This window comes from Ylistrum balloti, unplaced genomic scaffold, assembly GCF_031769215.1.
Source record: "Ylistrum balloti isolate Yb309-2 unplaced genomic scaffold, AGI_CSIRO_Ybal_v1 Utg371990, whole genome shotgun sequence".
Classification (NCBI taxonomy): Eukaryota; Metazoa; Mollusca; class Bivalvia; order Pectinida; family Pectinidae; genus Ylistrum; species Ylistrum balloti.
Window position 1 is genome coordinate 41929 of NW_026782970.1, and position 23072 is coordinate 65000.

At 35.2% G+C, this 23072-nt stretch overlaps 6 non-coding genes across 6 annotated transcripts; all 6 read right to left on the reverse strand.

The window, feature by feature from the left end:
- Nucleotides 1–3295: 3295 nt before the first annotated feature.
- Trnav-aac (transfer RNA valine (anticodon AAC)) lies at nt 3296–3368 on the reverse strand. Its single transcript has one exon. It is a non-coding gene; the product is annotated as a tRNA-Val (tRNA).
- Nucleotides 3369–11068: 7700 nt separating this feature from the next.
- On the reverse strand, nt 11069–11141 carry Trnav-aac (transfer RNA valine (anticodon AAC)). The gene has a single exon. It is a non-coding gene; the product is annotated as a tRNA-Val (tRNA).
- Nucleotides 11142–13067: 1926 nt separating this feature from the next.
- Nucleotides 13068–13140, reverse strand: Trnav-uac (transfer RNA valine (anticodon UAC)). Its single transcript has one exon. It is a non-coding gene; the product is annotated as a tRNA-Val (tRNA).
- Nucleotides 13141–16572: 3432 nt separating this feature from the next.
- On the reverse strand, nt 16573–16645 carry Trnav-aac (transfer RNA valine (anticodon AAC)). Its single transcript has one exon. It is a non-coding gene; the product is annotated as a tRNA-Val (tRNA).
- Nucleotides 16646–18572: 1927 nt separating this feature from the next.
- Trnav-uac (transfer RNA valine (anticodon UAC)) lies at nt 18573–18645 on the reverse strand. The gene has a single exon. It is a non-coding gene; the product is annotated as a tRNA-Val (tRNA).
- A 175-nt stretch (nt 18646–18820) lies between these two features.
- On the reverse strand, nt 18821–18893 carry Trnav-cac (transfer RNA valine (anticodon CAC)). Its single transcript has one exon. It is a non-coding gene; the product is annotated as a tRNA-Val (tRNA).
- Between the last annotated feature and the right edge of the window lie 4179 nt (nt 18894–23072).

A 23072-nucleotide genomic window follows, 5' to 3' on the forward strand; every position in this document is an offset into this window, starting at 1 on the left:
GGAGACTAATTGGGCGCCAATGTTTTAACAAAGATTTATCACCCTTCTTTTTATAGACAAGATTTATAACACCTTGTTTCATAGTTCTGGAAAGTTCTTTATCTTCCCAGATACTATGAACAACACGAGGAAATACAAAACGCAAATCCTCAAAAAAATGACAATAAAACTCAACAGTAAGTCCGTCTAAACCAGGACTTTTGTTTTTAGACATACCAAACAATGCTTCTTTAATTTCATCAACAGTGATAGATGCGTCACACTTATCACGATCTTCATCGGTCACTGTTGTATCAATATAGGACAAAAGATGATCAATATCATCATCAGATGTGTTGGTACAATTATACAACTCACTATGGAAATTAAATATTTCATGAGATAACTCATCTTCACTACTTACAACTTTACCATTTATACTTTGTAGTTTTTTAATCGCATTACAGCCTTGTCTATATTTCTCTAACCTTAAAAAGTAACCAGTACATTTGTCTCCATCTACAGCCCATTTAGCCTTTGACCTTAAAACTGCCCCATTACATTTTTCGCCTTCAAACTTTTCTAAACTATGCCGTAACGCTTCATACTTATCACAATCAAACTTTTTTCCATTAGCAATATCACAAGAAAACGCTTGTAACTTATTTTGAATTCTATAAAATTCAGCATTACGTCGTTTACTCCGGTCTTTACCATAGACCTGAGAAAACTTTTTAATTTTGTATTTCAAATTGTCCCACCAGACTTTGGGTTCACTGATATACAAATCACAAGTTCTGGCCTCTGTAATAATATATCTGATTTTGTTATTAAAATCATCCTCTAATAGATATGAATTATTAAAAATCCAAATACCAGGACCTTTACTTCCTAAAGCACAGTCTACTTTCATGACTACAAAACAATGATCACTGAAAGATGTATCATTGTAGTAAATGTTCTGTACATAAGGACCTAGTCCTTTTGAAATTAAGAAGTAGTCTATACGGCTTTGTGATAATTTACCATTACTAATCATCTTACGAGAAAAAATAGCGCAATTTCTGTTTCTTTTTCGCCAAATATCGTAAACGTCACATGTAAACATTATACTGTTCAATGCAGTCACACTGGGATTTACCTGGTGTGTCGTAGCACCAGTACGGTCAAGTGTAGATAAGGTTGTATTGAAATCACCCCCTGTAATCAGGTTCTCTGTAAAAGGCACTAGCCAATCTTTTAACTGATCAAAAAATACTTTTCTGTCACTCACAATATTAGGCGCATAAATATTAACAATATTCCATTTCATATCTTCTATTTCAATTTTTATTCGCAAGACTCTCCCACCATAACCGTCAAATTCAATTAAACTATCTTTCAGATTGTTTGATATCAAAATAGCAACACCTTTTCTGTGGTCATTGCTATTGTTAGAAATAATCTTACCTGCCCACAAATGGTTAATTTGATTAACAAAATTATCATCCCAGAATGTTTCTTGTAGCAATATTACATCAAAATGGTTATATTTGCAATATTCAAAAACATTCCTTATCTTGACTACATCTCTCAAACCATTTATATTTAAAGACAAACACGTAAACATAAGAAAAACCAAGAAAACAAAATTCATTCTAAATTTTTCTTAACTTTTTTGTGTTTCTGCTTTTTCTTTTTCTTCACACCACAGTCTCCCACCCTTTGTTTTAGACAATCGCGCCCCTTTCCACCACTCTGCCTACCCGAATCAAGTCTCTCATCCCCCATCTTTTCACTCTCCATTTTTGGCTGGACTGTCATACCTTGGAGAGGAAAAACATCGCCGTATACAGGAGAACCACAAACGTTCGACCTCTCATCACTCAAAATGACGTCTGTCTGACTCCAAATACCTTCCGCGTAGTTTCCTTCTTCACTATCATCATCATCGCTAACATCATCCTCATCATCATCATCAGTTAATGACTCAGCAGTCAAACTAACTTCGAGATTCTCACAGGTGTGTTCCTCATCAACAGCGCTGCTAATCTCCACCACAGGAGCCATACCACCGTCTTCACTTCTGGAATCCATCACCATATCAGCATCTTCATTATCAGCCTCAGCAGCAACACTGACACAGTCATCAGAGGGTCCCTTCCCTTCCGTCTCAACCCAGTCGTCTGCCGACTCCTCCTCACCGACCAATTCACTGTCGTCACGATTGGCCTCCGTGTCAAAACACCTGCAGTTATACACACCGCATCGGTCACACAGTGTATCGATACACCTGGCTGCACGCACACAATCACATGCATACCTCACCTCGCCACAGCGAGTACACGGCTGCGTTTTACAGGTTTTTCGGAAGTGTCCTTGACCACCACATGTAAAACAAACAAACTGGGGACAGTCTTTGAAAAGGTGTTGATCAGAATAGCACAGTGAGCACACTTTTAACTGATTGTCATGTATTACACGATGATATTCCTTGCCAAACTTCATAGTGTATGGCAATGATTTCAAACTAGGGGGTAGCTTTACACGTACATATCTTGTTCCATCCGCTACACTTGTTCCTTTGTAGAAACGTCGTTTTATTGGGGATACTAAATCAACACCAAGAATTTCAAGTTTTTCTTTTATTTCATCATCACTGATATATGCTGGAAGATGTAGAAAACTAACCAGCGTGAACTTCTTAGTGATATCATGACATTCGTACCTTTTTCCGTCAATCAAAACACCGTCCAGTAATATGTTGATCCCCGCTCTACCCTCTAGGGTGACCTCGAACAAATTCCCGGACTTCGGGACGCATGCAAATACCGAACCTTCGCCGCACAGTTCAGTTATCACATCAATAACTTTGTAGGCTTTCAACGATTTGTTGTCTACAACATCAATTATTACAGTATTGTCTTTCGTATAGCGCCTATGTCCACCAGGTATTACGGCCTCCCCCCGGCAGACCTGCCAAAAGAGATATGGCAAATACGGCGAAAAACATATCACATCACAATTATTTATGGGCACGAAAAACCTATTCCACAAAAATCAAAAGAGATATGGCAAATTTCAATACTGCTAAAAAATCTACGAAATCAAAATCAATCACAATTATTTATGGGAATGAAAAATGTCAATAAACTCCACAAAAATCAAATCGAGTTAGGGCCAGTTGAGAATGGTATCTAGGATAATTATGTCGGTAATAAGAATAAAAATGTAAACCGATGAATGTAGATTTCAACACTGCTAATAGACAAGCGTCCATTCAAGTGTCTATCGAAATCATTCAATAAAAGATAACAATAGAAGAAAAATAAGGATCAGGTTCCGACGAGTTTCGAACTCGTGACCTTCTGCGTGTTAAGCAGACGTGATAACCACTACACCACGGAACCTTCATACTGAATTCGTGCTAAAACATTCTCCACACAGCACGAATCAGCATTGTAACGATTATCAAGAAAATGCTTCTGCTATTTTTTTATTTTCAATTGTCGACAAACCCCGTGTATTTTCACATAATATATCTACCCACAACCCAAATACCAAAACTCTACATACATGTATATGAAACATACGATAACATTTAATATAATAAAATCGGACCTTCAATTGGAGACATAATACAAATATAGTATTGAGATATTACATATGCCAAATCAATGATTTAACTGCACTTCTCTCTTGTTTCGTCCCTTCCCTGGAACACTCACCATTGATGCTAGGGACCTTACGCGTGGGAATCTAGAAGTCAATGATTCGGGAGAATCCGAATTGATCGAAACAAAAGTTAAGTCTAGATAAACGGAATGGTACACTAAATTCATGATTTGTTTTTTATTATTATTTTGGATGGTTTTTTTCTTTTTCAACAAGGCTAAAATCGGTTGAGCGAAATTTCATGTTAATCCCAACCCGGAACAGGTTTACAAAACGAACACGTGTTGGCAGTAAGGAAATCCTACTACAAGTTCAGCCCGACTTTTGTTGGTAGACACAAATTCGAGACTGAACAAATGTTAATCTTCAACACAGTTCAAAACCCAATTCCGAAAAAAATAACGAGACATCAAGTTGTCTACCTCATCAAGGTTATACCTTCTCAAAGATATAAACTAATACACTAAAACAACACCAATGACCACATAAAAAAACTGTATACTGCCACCCATCAACAAAACTGGTCTTTAAATATACCATCAATAAGAATATAGTAACATTCCTATACGACATAAGCGTAATTATCGCTTTTCTCTGTTGTGAATTTATTTTGCGATTCTCGATGGTAACATTCATGTTTTATTGACCTACGGTCATTCTCACAGAAACGTTGACGAACTTTCTTTTCCAGTATCACAATTTCCATGAGAGATGTCTACTTCTGACAATAAGATAAACATCACGGAGATATACGAGATGCATAATAATGAGGACTATAAACGGTTTTATGGTCGGGGCCCCGAAGACTCCTCAATTTGAAAACGATTAAAACAACATCAGGTAAAAACAAAATAATAATAAAATGATATGAAATCAATCTCACAATTCCATTGATCCTGCAATAGAGAAATTGATGCATCGAGGAATTCCCATAAATAATTGATATTTCCTTTTTTTTAGTATTACAAGATTTTTGGTTGTAATATTGTAATAGAGAAGTTGATGCTTTCATCAATTTCTATAACTGTTTGTTTGCTTTGTCAATTTCCATGAAATCTTTAGACTATTTCTGCGATATTTACCCAGGTTTAAAGTGACTAATCCTTGTGGTTTAAATACAGATGTGAATGGGTAGTTCAGTAACAGAATTATCACTGATGAAGGGTAATATTTAGTTGATATGGTTGATAACTAATGCTTAAGATTGTTTCCTATTGCATATGGAACATGGTGTTATAAGGAAATATCTTCTAAACTAATTGACCATGTCATAAACGTGTATTATTGCAAATTGTTATTGTTGTTACAGGACCAATGATCTATTTACGATAAAAGTGGTTTTAAATATTTATTTATGAAACAAGATATATTTAGGTATAGCAATACGGAAATACTGTCTCGACTGTCATTTCATTGTAGGTTTATCATTTTACGCTACCAATCAGATAAATAGATAAAGAACTAAATATATATATATCCTGGTAAACATCTTAAAATAATGCTAGACGCAGAGAGTGTCTGTGTATTGAAAGTATTCTAATGATACGCATCGACATGACATGTATTGAACTTGAACTGCGGTGTTGGGTTTTTTCTTTCACCCAATCGGCTAATAAGAGGATCTGGGATTCCAAATAGTGCCATTTGCAAAAAAATGCTGAGAGGTTCTGGCGAGGTTCGAACTCGCGGCCTTCTGCGTGTAAAGCAGACGTGATTTTTTTTTTCTTGTAAAAATAAAAATTTTATTATCCCAGCAATAGGGTCTCAAGGGTTGGGGCCCTTGAGATTCCTCACAGTGTAATCATTTCATAATCATGTATTAAAAATAGATAAAAGGTAAAAAGAAAAATCACATGTTTCATAACAAAGTAACCATAACTATCACAGACGAAAGTTTTACAAATTAACTGAGACACGATCGTCAATCACAGATACAATATTGTTATCACAAATAAAGTATTTTCGGAAAAGTGAAACATTGTTTTTCTTTCGATAGTGATTAAAAGCATAGTTGATAAATTTTTTGACTGTAAACTTAAAGAATCGCAATATTGGAACACTACCTTCATTTAACATGACCATATTTCTTCTTTTGTAAATACAAAATCGTGCCACACTCAAAACAAAGTTTATGAAGTACGAGTTAACATTTTTTGAATTTCTGCCACAGCCTAAAAGAACTAGCCAATCATAATTGAGTACATTCACAATTTCCGAAGGCACTCTAATAAACAAACTATCCAACATATCGGTTAAAAAGACGTTAAGGGTAGATAACTCTGGACATCCAATAAATAAATGAAAAAGATCCTCCGTCTGAGACTGGCATACCGGACATGTATCTGAATCTGACATACCACACTTCATCAATTTCTTTTTCGTAAAAATAGCGTTATGTGCAACTTTAAAATGGAGCTCGACACACTCAGCCGGATAATAAGGCACGTGTACTATTCTATAAATACTGTCGACCTCACAGGTAGGAAAACTATTGGACCAGAACGACCGCGCCGCCGGTTCAACGAAGTGCATTCGCACGAGAGCACGGTAAATGTCCCGTGTATGTCGTGGAACAGTGTACGATCCCGAGTCATTCAGAGTCAGATACATAACGGGTTGTGTCAGATCAGTGGATGTGTAACAATTGTTTATAACGGTGCCTAAAAATTCCAATGGTAACTTTCTGAGAAGACTTAAGTACTTTTTGGATATGACTTGACTTGTGATTTCTGGATTATTTTCCTGGACCAGTTCCACAATGGAATGGATTGGAAGGAATCCTTCAACAACCTCGTAAGTGAAATCTTTTAAGTATATCAGACCAGCATCTACAAAAACGTTTTCGTACACCGTTTTACCATTTTCGTCTAGAATCAAAGGATTACAAAACATTGGTTGACAAAATGTATGACTGACACTGTTTTGAAATGAAATACGTGAATAAATACTGGACCATGCCAACAACATTTCTTTGTAAAAAGGGGTAAGACAATGTAATTGGTTTACTTTAAAAGTACAATTAAAAATAGATAACCCAAGATTCATATTGGCTACCTTAGAGAGGAAATATTTACAACTTTCTTTCCAAATTGTCGTTACATCATTGAACAATCTAAAAACGAATTTAATTCTGAAGGACTTCATTTTCAGGTCTATATCAGGATACTGTAAACCTCCTTCAGACTACAATCCTATAAGGGTTTTGTAGCCTACTAAATGGGCACCTCCGTCCCAGAGAAAGTTTAAACATAAATTTTTAAGTTGTATTTTGTAACAATCAGGGATGGAGGTCACAGCCAATGTATACCAGCATTTAGATAACATTAGCGAAGATATAACAGTGGCTCGCCCCAGAATGGTTAGTTTTCTCTGAGACCACAATCTTAAAGTATTTCTAATGGAAACAATCTTAGGGTCCCAATTTAGGGAATCACAACACTGGTGATTTGGACCTAAATACACACCTAAAACTAAAATTGCGTCCCGTAGTAATTTAACTTGTACCGCGTCAGATTCAGCAGCTGACATTTGTCCACAACCAATACACAATAACTCGGACTTATCTTTGTTTATTTTAGCCCCGGAAGCCCGACTATAATTTTCAAAAACAGTAAAAGCTTCGTCTATCGAAGATTTGTCTGACAAGGTCAATGTGGAATCATCGGCATGTTGAAAAATTTTTGTAGACATGTTACTCATAGGGATAGAAATTCCAACAATTTTATCATTTTTTAAAATTGCCTGACCAAGTGGTTCTGCCACGAGGACGTAAAGTAATGCTGACAGAGGGCAACCCTGCCTAACTGAATTTTTAATAGGGAAATATTTTGTTAGATGACCATTACATTTGACACTGCTATAAATACTATTGTAAAAGATTTTTATCCAGTCAATAAAAAAACCACAGAAGCCAAACTTTTCCAAGACTTTGAAAAGATAGGAATGACTGACGCGATCAAAGGCTTTTTCTTGGTCGATTTTCATAATATAACACTCTAAGTTTTCCATCATAGCCAGGTCAATAACATCTCGAATATTACTAATGTTATCCGCAATATCTCGCCCCATAATACAACAGCTTTGGTAAGGGGAGATAATAGAGGGTAATACCACTTTCAATCTATCAGCCATTACTCTAGCTAAAATTTTATAGTCGACATTAAGGAGACTTATCGGCCTCCAATTTTTCAAATTTGACTTCTCACCTCTTTTTTTGTAAATAAGACTGATAACACCAAGTTTCATAGATCGCGAAAGTTCACCCCTTTCTTGTATTTCAGAAATTACACGCATAAAACAATCTTTTAATTCTGGAAAGAATTTTCGATAAAATTCCACACTTAAACCATCCTGCCCGGGACTCTTGTTACTAGACATACCTTTTAAAGCAGACAGCACATCTTCGTCAGTAATTTCGGCCCCCAAATTCTTGTTATCACCTGGAGATATCTTGGTATCAATATCGCTCAAAAAGTTTTCAATATAGTTATCGTCAACAGATACACAAGAATACAACTTGTGGTAAAATTGATAAATTTCATCCAGTAAATCACTGGTTTGGTGCAACAAATCACCGTTGGCATTTGCAAGTAATTTAACATTATTAAAATTTTGTCTATATTTTTCTAAACGTAGAAAGTAAGCTGTATTACGATCACCATCTATTGCCCACTTGGCTTTTGATCGTAGAATAGACCCTTTACACTTCTCCTCTTCCAACACCTCTAATTCAGCCTTAATTTCTTGCATTTTTTGCACAAGTGCAGGGTTATTGGAGCCGGCTAACTTAGCGGATAGGTCAGTCAGCTTATTTTGGATTTTATAAAAATTTTCATTATCAACTTTTTTACGATTTTTACCGTATATTTGAGATATTCTCTTGAAACGGTATTTCAAGTTGTCCCACCACACCAATACATCCTGCTCCATTAACTCTTCTTGCTTTGCACTGGATATAACATTTCTTATTTTTAAAACATAATCATCTTCAGACAAAAATGAATTATTTAATATCCAAATACCCGGACCTCTCTCAACATTTTCCAAATCTAAAAACATAGTCACAAAACTGTGGTCACTAAAGGACGTATCATTATATAAAATGTTCTGGACAAATCCTGTCAGCGCTTTAGATACTAAAAAATAATCAATCCGGCTTTGTGATAATTTACCATTTCGTATTTGTTTTCGCGAGAAAATAGAACAATTTTTATTTCTTTTTCTCCACAAGTCAGTAATATCATTATTTTCCATTATTTTAATCAAACTTCTAAACCCGGCGTCATTACAATGTTGCGTAGCACCAGACCTGTCTATATTTGCTAAGGTGGTGTTAAAATCACCGGCCATTATAATGTTTTCATACCTACCTTGCTCAAGATAATCACATACAGAGTGAAAAAAGTTGGTTTTGTCATTTAGAATATTAGGGGAATATATATTTATTAGATTAATTACTTTATCATCAACTTGCAGCTGCACATGCAAAAAACGACCATTTCGACCGGTACTAAAAGAAACGCAATCTTTTAGACTATTCCTTAGCAGAATAGCTACACCTTGGCGACCATTGACACCATTGGAGTATAGAACAACACCATTCCACTTGTCCTTTACCTGGCCAATGAAATTATCAGACCAGAAAGTTTCCTGTAGGAAAATGAAATCAATATTCTTTTCTTGGAAATCGGAAAAAACCTTCTGTAATTTACTAATATCACTCAACCCATTACAATTAAACGACAAGAATCTAAACATCCCAAAAACAATACTCAAAAATACAAATAGCGCTATTGTTGTTGTTTAGGCTTCTTGGAGGAATCGGTCTGACGTCTAAATTTAACAAAATCCTTCACCGTTTTTCTCTTTCTATTCCCAACGGAAATGAATGAGTCATCGACGTCAGAACCGTCCTCTTCCATAGAACCCTCAGACTTCTCCCAAAACACCCCGTGTAGCGGCGTCTCAGTGACTATCTGTGGGGAAGAGGGGCTTGCCACGTCCGGCAACCCCCCCTTCCCTGTTTCAAAAGAATTAATAGCAGAGCTATCATGGACTAAGATTGACCCTTCTACCAGATCTGAATGTCCGGAGACTTTCTTAACGCAACCGTCATCACCCGTCACAACATCATCCGTCATTTCCTGTGTACCAAAATCAGACTCCTGGGTGTCGCGAACCTCCACCTCCCCGTCCTCATCGTTTTCCACAACATCACCCTCCATCCCGACGTCCTCCTCTTGGTCACCGTCATCATCATTATCATCATCTCGTCTAATCAGCTTACCGTCACAAACACAAATGAACTGTCCGCATTCACAGGTGAACTCATTACATTCACAGCTGAATTGCCCACAGGCGTCGCATAACTGATCAGTTGTACTAGCGTCCATACCGTTCTCACTATCGACCTCAATCTTAGACACCGTCGCTCTACACAAACAGTTTGCTCGTACAGCACCACGCTTACCACAGGGAGGGGTAGTGCAGTTTCTTGCATAGTGTCCCTGCTCATTGCACTTAAAACATGTGAACTGGGGACAGTCTTTGAATACATGGTCTACTGAGTGACACATCGTACACATTCGTCTCTGATCATTGTGAACAACGCGATAATATGAGTTGTCAATGCGTACTGTGTAAGGTAGAGACGGCAAACCGGGGGGTAGTTTGACCTTGACAATACGAGTCCCGTCAGCTATGTCCGTACCCGGATAACACCTACGTTTAATAGGGGAATGGATAGTAACACCTAATTGTCTCAGTTTTCCCTCAATCTCCTCATCTGATATATAGGCAGGGATATGTAGAAATGATACAACCAAATAAGTCTTTACCACTTCTGACACCGTACACACTCGGCCCCTCACCTCGACACCATTGAGTAGGTGTTGCCCAGAGGTCAAGCCACTCATGGTCACTTCATAAGAGTCACCGCCCTTTGGAACACAAGCATATAGAGAGCCAACATCACAAATGTCTTCAATGGCTCGAATAAGCTCCATTGGAAGTACAGACTTGTTGTCCTGCACATTGACCAAATACGTACAGTCCTTTTTATAGGACTTTGTACGGCCATTACGGCCGTCGCCTACCGAGTCCATTATAAAAATGGCTCAAATTAAGTGTTCAGAAATTTCAGTTTACATAATTATTGTTGTAAACAGATCCTGACAAATGTTCAAAAAAGTTGATAAGCAAAATGGCATTCAATAATCTCACGGAAAAGGGATGACTTACGATAGAAAACCACGGAGTTGATTTACCCGTCCATCCATCTAACCATCCAAACCGGAAGTCCTCTAAATGTGAAGCAGACGTGATAACCACTACACCACGAAACCCTTATGAAAATGATTTTCCGAAATGTACAATTTGCACAAGTGTCAATCGAAATCATTCAATAAAAGATAACAATAGAAGAAAAATAAGGATCAGGTTCCGACGAGTTTCGAACTCGTGACCTTCTGCGTGTTAAGCAGACGTGATAACCACTACACCACGGAACCTTCATACTGAATTCGTGCTAAAACATTCTCCACACAGCACGAATCAGCATTGTAACGATTATCAAGAAAATGCTTCTGCTATTTTTTTATTTTCAATATTCGACAAACCCCGTGTATTTTCACATAATATATCTACCCACAACCCAAATACCAAAACTCTACATACATGTATATGAAACATACGATAACATTTAATATAATAAAATCGGACCTTCAATTGGAGACATAATACAAATATAGTATTGAGATATTACATATGCCAAATCAATGATTTAACTGCACTTCTCTCTTGTTTCGTCCCTTCCCTGGAACACTCACCATTGATGCTAGGGACCTTACGCGTGGGAATCTAGAAGTCAATGATTCGGGAGAATCCGAATTGATCGAAACAAAAGTTAAGTCTAGATAAACGGAATGGTACACTAAATTCATGATTTGTTTTTTATTATTATTTTGGATGGTTTTTTTCTTTTTCAACAAGGCTAAAATCGGTTGAGCGAAATTTCATGTTAATCCCAACCCGGAACAGGTTTACAAAACGAACACGTGTTGGCAGTAAGGAAATCCTACTACAAGTTCAGCCCGACTTTTGTTGGTAGACACAAATTCGAGACTGAACAAATGTTAATCTTCAACACAGTTCAAAACCCAATTCCGAAAAAAATAACGAGACATCAAGTTGTCTACCTCATCAAGGTTATACCTTCTCAAAGATATAAACTAATACACTAAAACAACACCAATGACCACATAAAAAAACTGTATACTGCCACCCATCAACAAAACTGGTCTTTAAATATACCATCAATAAGAATATAGTAACATTCCTATACGACATAAGCGTAATTATCGCTTTTCTCTGTTGTGAATTTATTTTGCGATTCTCGATGGTAACATTCATGTTTTATTGACCTACGGTCATTCTCACAGAAACGTTGACGAACTTTCTTTTCCAGTATCACAATTTCCATGAGAGATGTCTACTTCTGACAATAAGATAAACATCACGGAGATATACGAGATGCATAATAATGAGGACTATAAACGGTTTTATGGTCGGGGCCCCGAAGACTCCTCAATTTGAAAACGATTAAAACAACATCAGGTAAAAACAAAATAATAATAAAATGATATGAAATCAATCTCACAATTCCATTGATCCTGCAATAGAGAAATTGATGCATCGAGGAATTCCCATAAATAATTGATATTTCCTTTTTTTTAGTATTACAAGATTTTTGGTTGTAATATTGTAATAGAGAAGTTGATGCTTTCATCAATTTCTATAACTGTTTGTTTGCTTTGTCAATTTCCATGAAATCTTTAGGCTATTTCTGCGATATTTACCCAGGTTTAAAGTGACTAATCCTTGTGGTTTAAATACAGATGTGAATGGGTAGTTCAGTAACAGAATTATCACTGATGAAGGGTAATATTTAGTTGATATGGTTGATAACTAATGCTTAAGATTGTTTCCTAATGCATATGGAACATGGTGTTATCAGGAAATATCTTCTTAACTAATTGACCATGTCATAAACGTGTATTATTGCAAACTGTTATTGTTGTTACAGGACCAATGATCTATTTACGATAAAAGTGGTTTTAAATATTCATTTATGAAACAAGATATATTTAGGTATAGCAATACGGAAATACTGTCTCGACTGTCATTTCATTGTAGGTTTATCATTTTACGCTACCAATCAGATAAATAGATAAAGAACTAAATATATATATATCCTGGTAAACATCTTAAAATAATGCTAGACGCAGAGAGTGTCTGTGTATTGAAAGTATTCTAATGATACGCATCGACATGACATGTATTGAACTTGAACTGCGGTGTTGGGTTTTTTCTTTCACCCAATCGGCTAATAAGAGGATCTGGGATTCCAAATAGTGCCATTTGCAAAAAATGCTGAGAGGTTCTGGCGAGGTTCGAACTCGCGGCCTTCTGCGTGTAAAGCAGACGTGATAACCACTACACCACAGAACCGCACATACTCTTACGATCGATCGAAATATTTGATAGTCGAGTTGATTTAATTCGCTATATTTACTGAAAAGTTAGGTTGATTATTCCTAGTTGACTTTAATGTTTGCGATGAAGTTGAATGGTGATCTAGGATAATGCAAGATATGTCGGTAATAAGAATAAAAATGTAATTTTTAGGTTTGGCAACTTTAAAATGGAGCTCGACGAGCCGGATAATAAGGCACGTGATACAAAGTGACCTCACCTTAAAACTACATTGGACCAGCGTTGAAGTGCATTCGCACGAAGTTGTCTGGCACAAGTGTGTGAAGCAGATCAGTGGATGTGATAACCACTACACCACGAAACCCTTATGAAAATGATTTTCCGAAATGTACAATTTGCACAAGTGTCAATCGAAATCATTCAATAAAAGATAACAATAGAAGAAAAATGTAATTCAGGTTCCGACGAGGTTCGAACTCGCGACCTTCTGCGTGTGAAGCAGACGTGATTTTTTTTTTTTTGTTTTTAAATTAATTTTAATGTACCAGCAAATAGGGCCTACGGGGTTGGTGCCCCGGAGGTTCCTCACAGTGCATATATAGATCGATGACAATATCATAGCTTACATAATATGATAATCAAATAATCATTAAAAAACAATACATGTCGGTCTCTTCGAATGTGAAATAGTGAGTATTTTATCATTCCATCAGATTGAATAAAAATAGAATGTGTCTTTAATCTAATAAAGGCTTTATAATACACACCCTCAAATATTGCGTTAACATAATTCACAATGACAGTACTAAATTTCTTTCTGAAGAATTATTCTTCTCTAACAAGTGATTATTCTGTACCATGTATTTGGCAAAAAGAAACGGTTTATTGTTCACCTTGTAGTAAATTTGTACGTAGTCAAAATATTTACGAAGAGTATACATAAAAAAATTCCTCAAATCAACCTTTGACATTTTATTCACTACAAGATTTCTTCTTTTAAAAATACAAAAACGGACTACACCTAACAAGAAGTTGAGGAAAAAATGATTTGTTCCTTTAATTTTTCTAGTGTAACCAAAAAGAACCAGCTTCCTAAGAGACACATCAACAATATAAGTGGGGTTAGCATCCTTAAGCAACTTCCTTGTTAACATATCAATATAATCTAAGAAGTCTGACAGTTCCGAACATTCAAAGTACATATGTTGTAATGTTTCCTTTTTTATATTACACACAAGACAAACATCACTATCTACTTTACCAATTTTCATCAACTTGTCCATAGTAAAAATAGAATTGTGGACAGTGCGAAAATGGACATCAATGATATCTGAGGGCAAAAAGGGCATATACATTATAGAAAAAACGGGCTTCAAATCAGCATTTTCAAAAATGTCTGACCAGTAATCTACCGCCTTTGGCTTTTTAAAACAACGTCTGATAAAACACGCATAAATCTCCCGAGTAGACCTGGGAAAAATCTTTACCGTGGTGCCATTGTCATCCTTGTACACGACATAAGGTCGACACTCCGTACTAGTATTTGTGTGAACACTGGTTAAAACTGTTTTCTTGTATTCAGCTGGTATACAACTCATAATCAAGTTAAAATCGGATAAAATAATATCCACTGAAATGTCAGCATTATATTCTCTGACAATGTCTGCTACTGCATGAGCAGAAAGGAACTTAGGTACAAGTTCAAGTGTCAAATGTTTCACTTTTGTAATACCCGCCTTGGCAAAGGCATCAATAAATACAGGATTGTCATTCTTTAATATAGTAGAATTAAAAAACAATGGTTGTTCGTATACAAAGAAACTGTTTCTGTTTTCATAAAATACATCATTAACAGCCTGAAAGGCATACCATGCCTTTATCATCTCCCGATAAACGATCGGTAATACTCTAAGGTACTTATCAGAGAATTTACAATAAATTACTTCTGTACCCAACTGTAAATTCAGAATTTTGTTAAAGAAATATCGACACATACATTTCCAAGCAGCACTACAGGAATTATCCAACCACCTGAACAAAAATTTCAACCTAAACGATCTTAGTTTTAATTCCATGTCCGGAATATTTAGACCCCCGACTTCCCTTTTACCAATTATAGTATCATAGGCAACCAGGTGAGCACCATTATTCCATAAGAAATCTATACATGCTTTCTTAATATTATTTATAAAAACCAAAGGTATTGTCTGAGAGGTAATACAATACCAACACCTTGACATAAGTAAGGCACTAATTACAGTAGCTCTTCCATGTAGAGTCAGCTGTCTTTGAGACCATGACCTTAAAATAGATTTAATAGAATTAACTTTATTCTCCCAATTCTTCATATTACAATCATTAGTATCTGTACCAACATAAACACCAAGTACACATATACTCTTTTTACATACAGTAATGCTTAACTGATCCACTTCATCATTGGAAATACTTCCTTTACCTACACACAAGATCTCCGATTTATCTTTATTTATCTTGGCTCCTGAACCTTTACTATATACTTCTAATAAGTTAAAAACTTTACTAATAGACTGTTTGTCACTTAGTGTCAAGGTAGTATCATCAGCGTGTTGATATACCTTTGACTCGAAATTTGCACAAGGCACTTTGATACCAGAAATATCAGATTTTGAAAACATACAGCCCAAAGGTTCAGCAGTCAAAACGTACAGCATAGCCGAAATCGGACAACCCTGTCTAACTGAATTGTGCACAGGAAAAAACTTTGTAAGATTCCCATTATACTTAACACAGCTAGAGATTTTAGAATAAAAAATCTTAACCCAATTAATAAAATTTTCCCCAAAACCAAATTTCTGTAAAACTTTGAACAAATATGAATGTGAAACACGATCAAAAGCTTTCTGTTGGTCTATTTTAAGTATGTAACCCTCAGAATTCTCCTGATCAATAACATCAATAATATCTCGGACACTAAAAATAGTGTCAGAGATGTCTCTACCAGGTACACAGCATGACTGAAATCTTGAAACAATAGAGGGTAAGACTGATTTAAGTCTATTGGACATAACTCTGGCTAGTATTTTATAGTCTACATTTAGGAGACTAATTGGGCGCCAATGTTTTAACAAAGATTTATCACCCTTCTTTTTATAGACAAGATTTATAACACCTTGTTTCATAGTTCTGGAAAGTTCTTTATCTTCCCAGATACTATGAACAAAACGAGGAAATACAAAACGCAAATCCTCAAAAAAATGACAATAAAACTCAACAGTAAGTCCGTCTAAACCAGGACTTTTGTTTTTAGACATACCAAACAATGCTTCTTTAATTTCATCAACAGTGATATATGTAACCACTACACCACGAAACCCTTATGCAAATGATTTTCCGAAATGTACAATTTGCACAAGTGTCAATTGAAATCATTCAAAAAAAGATAACAATAGAAGAAAAATAAGGATCAGGTTCCGACGAGTTTCGAACTCGTGACCTTCTGCGTGTTAAGCAGACGTGATAACCACTACACCACGGAACCTTCATACTGAATTCGTGCTAAAACATTCTCCACACAGCACGAATCAGCATTGTAACGATTATCAAGAAAATGCTTCTGCTATTTTTTTTATTTTCAATATTCGACAAACCCCGTGTATTTTCACATAATATATCTACCCACAACCCAAATACCAAAACTCTACATACATGTATATGAAACATACGATAACATTTAATATGATAAAATCGGACCTTCAATTGGAGACATAATACAAATATAGTATTGAGATATTATATATGCCAAATCAATGATTTAACTGCACTTCTCTCTTGTTTCGTCCCTTCCCTGGAACACTCACCATTGATGCTAGGGACCTTACGCGTGGGAATCTAGAAGTCAATGATTCGGGAGAATCCGAATTTATCGAAACAAAAGTTAAGTCTAGATAAACGGAATGGTACACTAAATTCATGATTTGTTTTTTATTATTATTTTGGATGGTTTTTTTCTTTTTCAACAAGGCTAAAATCGGTTGAGCGAAATTTCATGTTAATCCCAACCCGGAACAGATTTACAAAACGAACACGTGTTGGCAGTAAGGAAATCCTACTACAAGTTCAGCCCGACTTTTGTTGGTAGACACAAATTCGAGACTGAACAAATGTTAATCTTCAACACAGTTCAAAACCCAATGCCGAAAAAAATAACGAGACATCAAGTTGTCTACCTCATCAAGGTTATACCTTCTCAAAGATATAAACTAATACACTAAAACAACACCAATGACCACATAAAAAAACTGTATACTGCCACCCAGGAACAAAACTGGTCTTTAAATATACCATCTATAAGAATATAGTAACATTCCTATACGACATAAGCGTAATTATCGCTTTTCTCTGTTGTGGATTTATTTTGAGATTCTCGATGGTAACATTCATGTTTTATTGACCTACGGTCATTCTCACAGAAACGTTGACGAACTTTCTTTTCCAGTATCACAATTTCCATGAGAGATGTCTACTTCTGACAATAAGATAAACATCACGGAGATATACGAGATGCATAATAATGAGGACTATAAACGGTTTTATGGTCGGGGCCCCGAAGACTCCTCAATTTGAAAACGATTAAAACAACATCAGGTAAAAACAAAATAATAATAAAATGATATGAAATCAATCTCACAATTCCATTGATCCTGCAATAGAGAAATTGATGCATCGAGGAATTCCCATAAATAATTGATATTTCCTTTTTTTTAGTATTACAAGATTTTTGGTTGTAATATTGTAATAGAGAAGTTGATGCTTTCATCAATTTCTATAACTGTTTGTTTGCTTTGTCAATTTCCATGAAATCTTTAGGCTATTTCTGCGATATTTACCCAGGTTTAAAGTGACTAATTCTTGTGGTTTAAATACAGATGTGAATGGGTAGTTCAGTAACAGAATTATCACTGATGAAGGGTAATATTTAGTTGATATGGTTGATAACTAATGCTTAAGATTGTTTCCTAATGCATATGGAACATGGTGTTATCAGGAGATATCTTCTAAACTAATTGACCATGTCATAAACGTGTATTATTGCAAACTGTTATTGTTGTTACAGGACCAATGATCTATTTACGATAAAAGTGGTTTTAAATATTCATTTATGAAACAAGATATATTTAGGTATAGCAATACGGAAATACTGTCTCGACTGTCATTTCATTGTAGGTTTATCATTTTACGCTACCAATCAGATAAATAGATAAAGAACTAAATATATATATATCCTGGTAAACATCTTAAAATAATGCTAGACGCAGAGAGTGTCTGTGTATTGAAAGTATTCTAATGATACGCATCGACATGACATGTATTGAACTTGAACTGCGGTGTTGGGTTTTTTCTTTCACCCAATCGGCTAATAAGACGATCTGGGAATCCAAATAGTGCCATTTGCAAAAAATGCTGAGAGGTTCTGGCGAGGTTCGAACTCGCGGCCTTCTGCGTGTAAAGCAGACGTGATAACCACTACACCACAGAACCGCACATACTCTTACGATCGATCGAAATATTTGATAGTCGAGTTGATTTAATTCGCTATATTTACTGAAAAGTTAGGTTGATTATTCCTAGTTGACTTTAATGTTTGCGATGAAGTTGAATGGTGATCTAGGATAATGCAAGATATGTCGGTAATAAGAATAAAAATGTAATTTTTAGGTTTCGGCGAGGTTCGAACTCGCGACCTTCTGCGTGTGAAGCAGACGTGATAACCACTACACCACGAAACCCTTATGCAAATGATTTTCCGAAATGTACAATTTGCACAAGTGTCAATCGAAATCATTCAAAAAAAAGATAACAATAGAAGAAAAATAAGGATCAGGTTCCGACGAGTTTCGAACTCGTGACCTTCTGCGTGTTAAGCAGACGTGATTTTTTTTTTTTTTTTTTTTAAATTAATTTTAATGTACCAGCAAATAGGGCCTACGGGGTTGGTGTCCCGGAGGTTCCTCACAGTGCATATATAGATCGATGACAATATCATAGCTTACATAATATGATAATCAAATAATCATTAAAAAACAATACATGTCGGTCTCTTCGAATGTGAAATAGTGAGTATTTTATCATTCCATCAGATTGAATAAAAATAGAATGTGTCTTTAATCTAATAAAGGCTTTATAATACACACCCTCAAATATTGCGTTAACATAATTCACAATGACAGTACTAAATTTCTTTCTGAAGAATTCTTCTTCTCTAACAAGTGATTATTCTGTACCATGTATTTGGCAAAAAGAAACGGTTTATTGTTCACCTTGTAGTAAATTTGTACGTAGTCAAAATATTTACGAAGAGTATACATAAAAAAATTCCTCAAATCAACCTTTGACATTTTATTCACTACAAGATTTCTTCTTTTAAAAATACAAAAACGGACTACACCTAACAAGAAGTTGAGGAAAAAGTGATTTGTTCCTTTAATTTTTCTAGTGTAACCAAAAAGAACCAGCTTCCTAAGAGACACATCAACAATATAAGTGGGGTTAGCATCCTTAAGCAACTTCCTTGTTAACATATCAATATAATCTAAGAAGTCTGACAGTTCCGAACATTCAAAGTACATATGTTGTAATGTTTCCTTTTTTATATTACACACAAGACAAACATCACTATCTACTTTACCAATTTTCATCAACTTGTCCATAGTAAAAATAGAATTGTGGACAGTGCGAAAATGAACATCAATGATATCTGAGGGCAAAAAGGGCATATACATTATAGAAAAAACGGGCTTCAAATCAGCATTTTCAAAAATGTCTGACCAGTAATCTACCGCCTTTGGCTTTTTAAAACAACGTCTGATAAAACACGCATAAATCTCCCGAGTAGACCTGGGAAAAATCTTTACCGTGGTGCCATTGTCATCCTTGTACACGACATAAGGTCGACACTCCGTACTAGTATTTGTGTGAACACTGGTTAAAACTGTTTTCTTGTATTCAGCTGGTATACAACTCATAATCAAGTTAAAATCGGATAAAATAATATCCACTGAAATGTCAGCATTATATTCTCTGACAATGTCTGCTACTGCATGAGCAGAAAGGAACTTAGGTACAAGTTCAAGTGTCAAATGTTTCACTTTTGTAATACCCGCCTTGGCAAAGGCATAAATAAATACAGGATTGTCATTCTTTAATATAGTAGAATTAAAAAACAATGGTTGTTCGTATACAAAGAAACTGTTTCTGTTTTCATAAAATACATCATTAACAGCCTGAAAGGCATACCATGCCTTTATCATCTCCCGATAAACGATCGGTAATACTCTAAGGTACTTATCAGAGAATTTACAATAAATTACTTCTGTACCCAACTGTAAATTCAGAATTTTGTTAAAGAAATATCGACACATACATTTCCAAGCAGCACTACAGGAATTATCCAACCACCTGAACAAAAATTTCAACCTAAACGATCTTAGTTTTAATTCCATGTCCGGAATATTTAGACCCCCGACTTCCCTTTTACCAATTATAGTATCATAGGCAACCAGGTGAGCACCATTATTCCATAAGAAATCTATACATGCTTTCTTAATATTATTTATAAAAACCAAAGGTATTGTCTGAGAGGTAATACAATACCAACACCTTGACATAAGTAAGGCACTAATTACAGTAGCTCTTCCATGTAGAGTCAGCTGTCTTTGAGACCATGACCTTAAAATAGATTTAATAGAATTAACTTTATTCTCCCAATTCTTCATATTACAATCATTAGTATCTGTACCAACATAAACACCAAGTACACATATACTCTTTTTACATACAGTAATGCTTAACTGATCCACTTCATCATTGGAAATACTTCCTTTACCTACACACAAGATCTCCGATTTATCTTTATTTATCTTGGCTCCTGAACCTTTACTATATACTTCTAATAAGTTAAAAACTTTACTAATAGACTGTTTGTCACTTAGTGTCAAGGTAGTATCATCAGCGTGTTGATATACCTTTGACTCGAAATTTGCACAAGGCACTTTGATACCAGAAATATCAGGAGATTTTGAAAACATACAGCCCAAAGGTTCAGCAGTCAAAACGTACAGCATAGCCGAAATCGGACAACCCTGTCTAACTGAATTGTGCACAGGAAAAAACTTTGTAAGATTCCCATTATACTTAACACAGCTAGAGATTTTAGAATAAAAAATCTTAACCCAATTAATAAAATTTTCCCCAAAACCAAATTTCTGTAAAACTTTGAACAAATATGAATGTGAAACACGATCAAAAGCCTTCTGTTGGTCTATTTTAAGTATGTAACCCTCAGAATCCTCCTGATCAATAACATCAATAATATCTCGGACACTAAAAATAGTGTCAGAGATGTCTCTACCAGGTACACAGCATGACTGAAATCTTGAAACAATAGAGGGTAAGACTGATTTAAGTCTATTGGACATAACTCTGGCTAGTATTTTATAGTCTACATTTAGGAGACTAATTGGGCGCCAATGTTTTAACAAAGATTTATCACCCTTCTTTTTATAGACAAGATTTATAACACCTTGTTTCATAGTTCTGGAAAGTTCTTTATCTTCCCAGATACTATGAACAACACGAGGAAATACAAAACGCAAATCCTCAAAAAAATGACAATAAAACTCAACAGTAAGTCCGTCTAAACCAGGACTTTTGTTTTTAGACATACCAAACAATGCTTCTTTAATTTCATCAACAGTGATAGATGCGTCACACTTATCACGATCTTCATCGGTCACTGTTGTATCAATATAGGACAAAAGATGATCAATATCATCATCAGATGTGTTGGTACAATTATACAACTCACTATGGAAATTAAATATTTCATGAGATAACTCATCTTCACTACTTACAACTTTACCATTTATACTTTGTAGTTTTTTAATCGCATTACAGCCTTGTCTATATTTCTCTAACCTTAAAAAGTAACCAGTACATTTGTCTCCATCTACAGCCCATTTAGCCTTTGACCTTAAAACTGCCCCATTACATTTTTCGCCTTCAAACTTTTCTAAACTATGCCGTAACGCTTCATACTTATCACAATCAAACTTTTTTCCATTAGCAATATCACAAGAAAACTCTTTAATTTATTTTGGATCTATAAAATTCAGCATTACGTTTCTTACTCCGGTCTTTGCCATAGGCCTGTGAAAACTTTTTGATTTTATATTTCAAATTATCCCACCATACCTTAGGTTCATCTGATCATATAAATCACATTTCTGGCCTCATGTAATAATATATCTGATTTTTGTTATTAAAATCTTCCTCCAATAAAAAACAATTATTTAACACCCATATACCAGGACCTTTACTTCCCCGATCTAAATCAACTTTCATAACAACAAAACAATGATCACTAAAATATGTATCCCTATAATAAACATTCTGTACACAAGGAGACAGTTCTTTTGAAACTAAAAAATAATCAATGCGACTTTGAGATAGATTACCATCACTAACCATTTTGCGAGAAAAAATAGCACAATTTTTATTCCTACTCCTCCAAATATCAAAAATATCACAAGTAAACATCAAGCTTTTTAACGCAGACACACTAGAATTTACCTGGTGTGTAGAGATACCTGTAAAGTGTTGACAAGGTTGTATTATAATCACCCCCTGTAATCAGTTTGTCAGAAAATGGTACAAGCCATGTTTTTAAGCGATCAAAAAATAACTTTCTATCATTCACAATATTTGGTGCATAAATGTTAACAAAATTCCATACAGTATCTTCGATTTCTATTTCTACACGTAAAACTCTCCCATCATAACCATCATAATCTAGTACACCATCTTTTAAAGTATTAGATATCAGTATAGCAACACCTTTTCTATGCTCATTACTATTGTTAAATATAATTTTACCCTGCCACATATGGCTAATTTGATTAACAAAAACG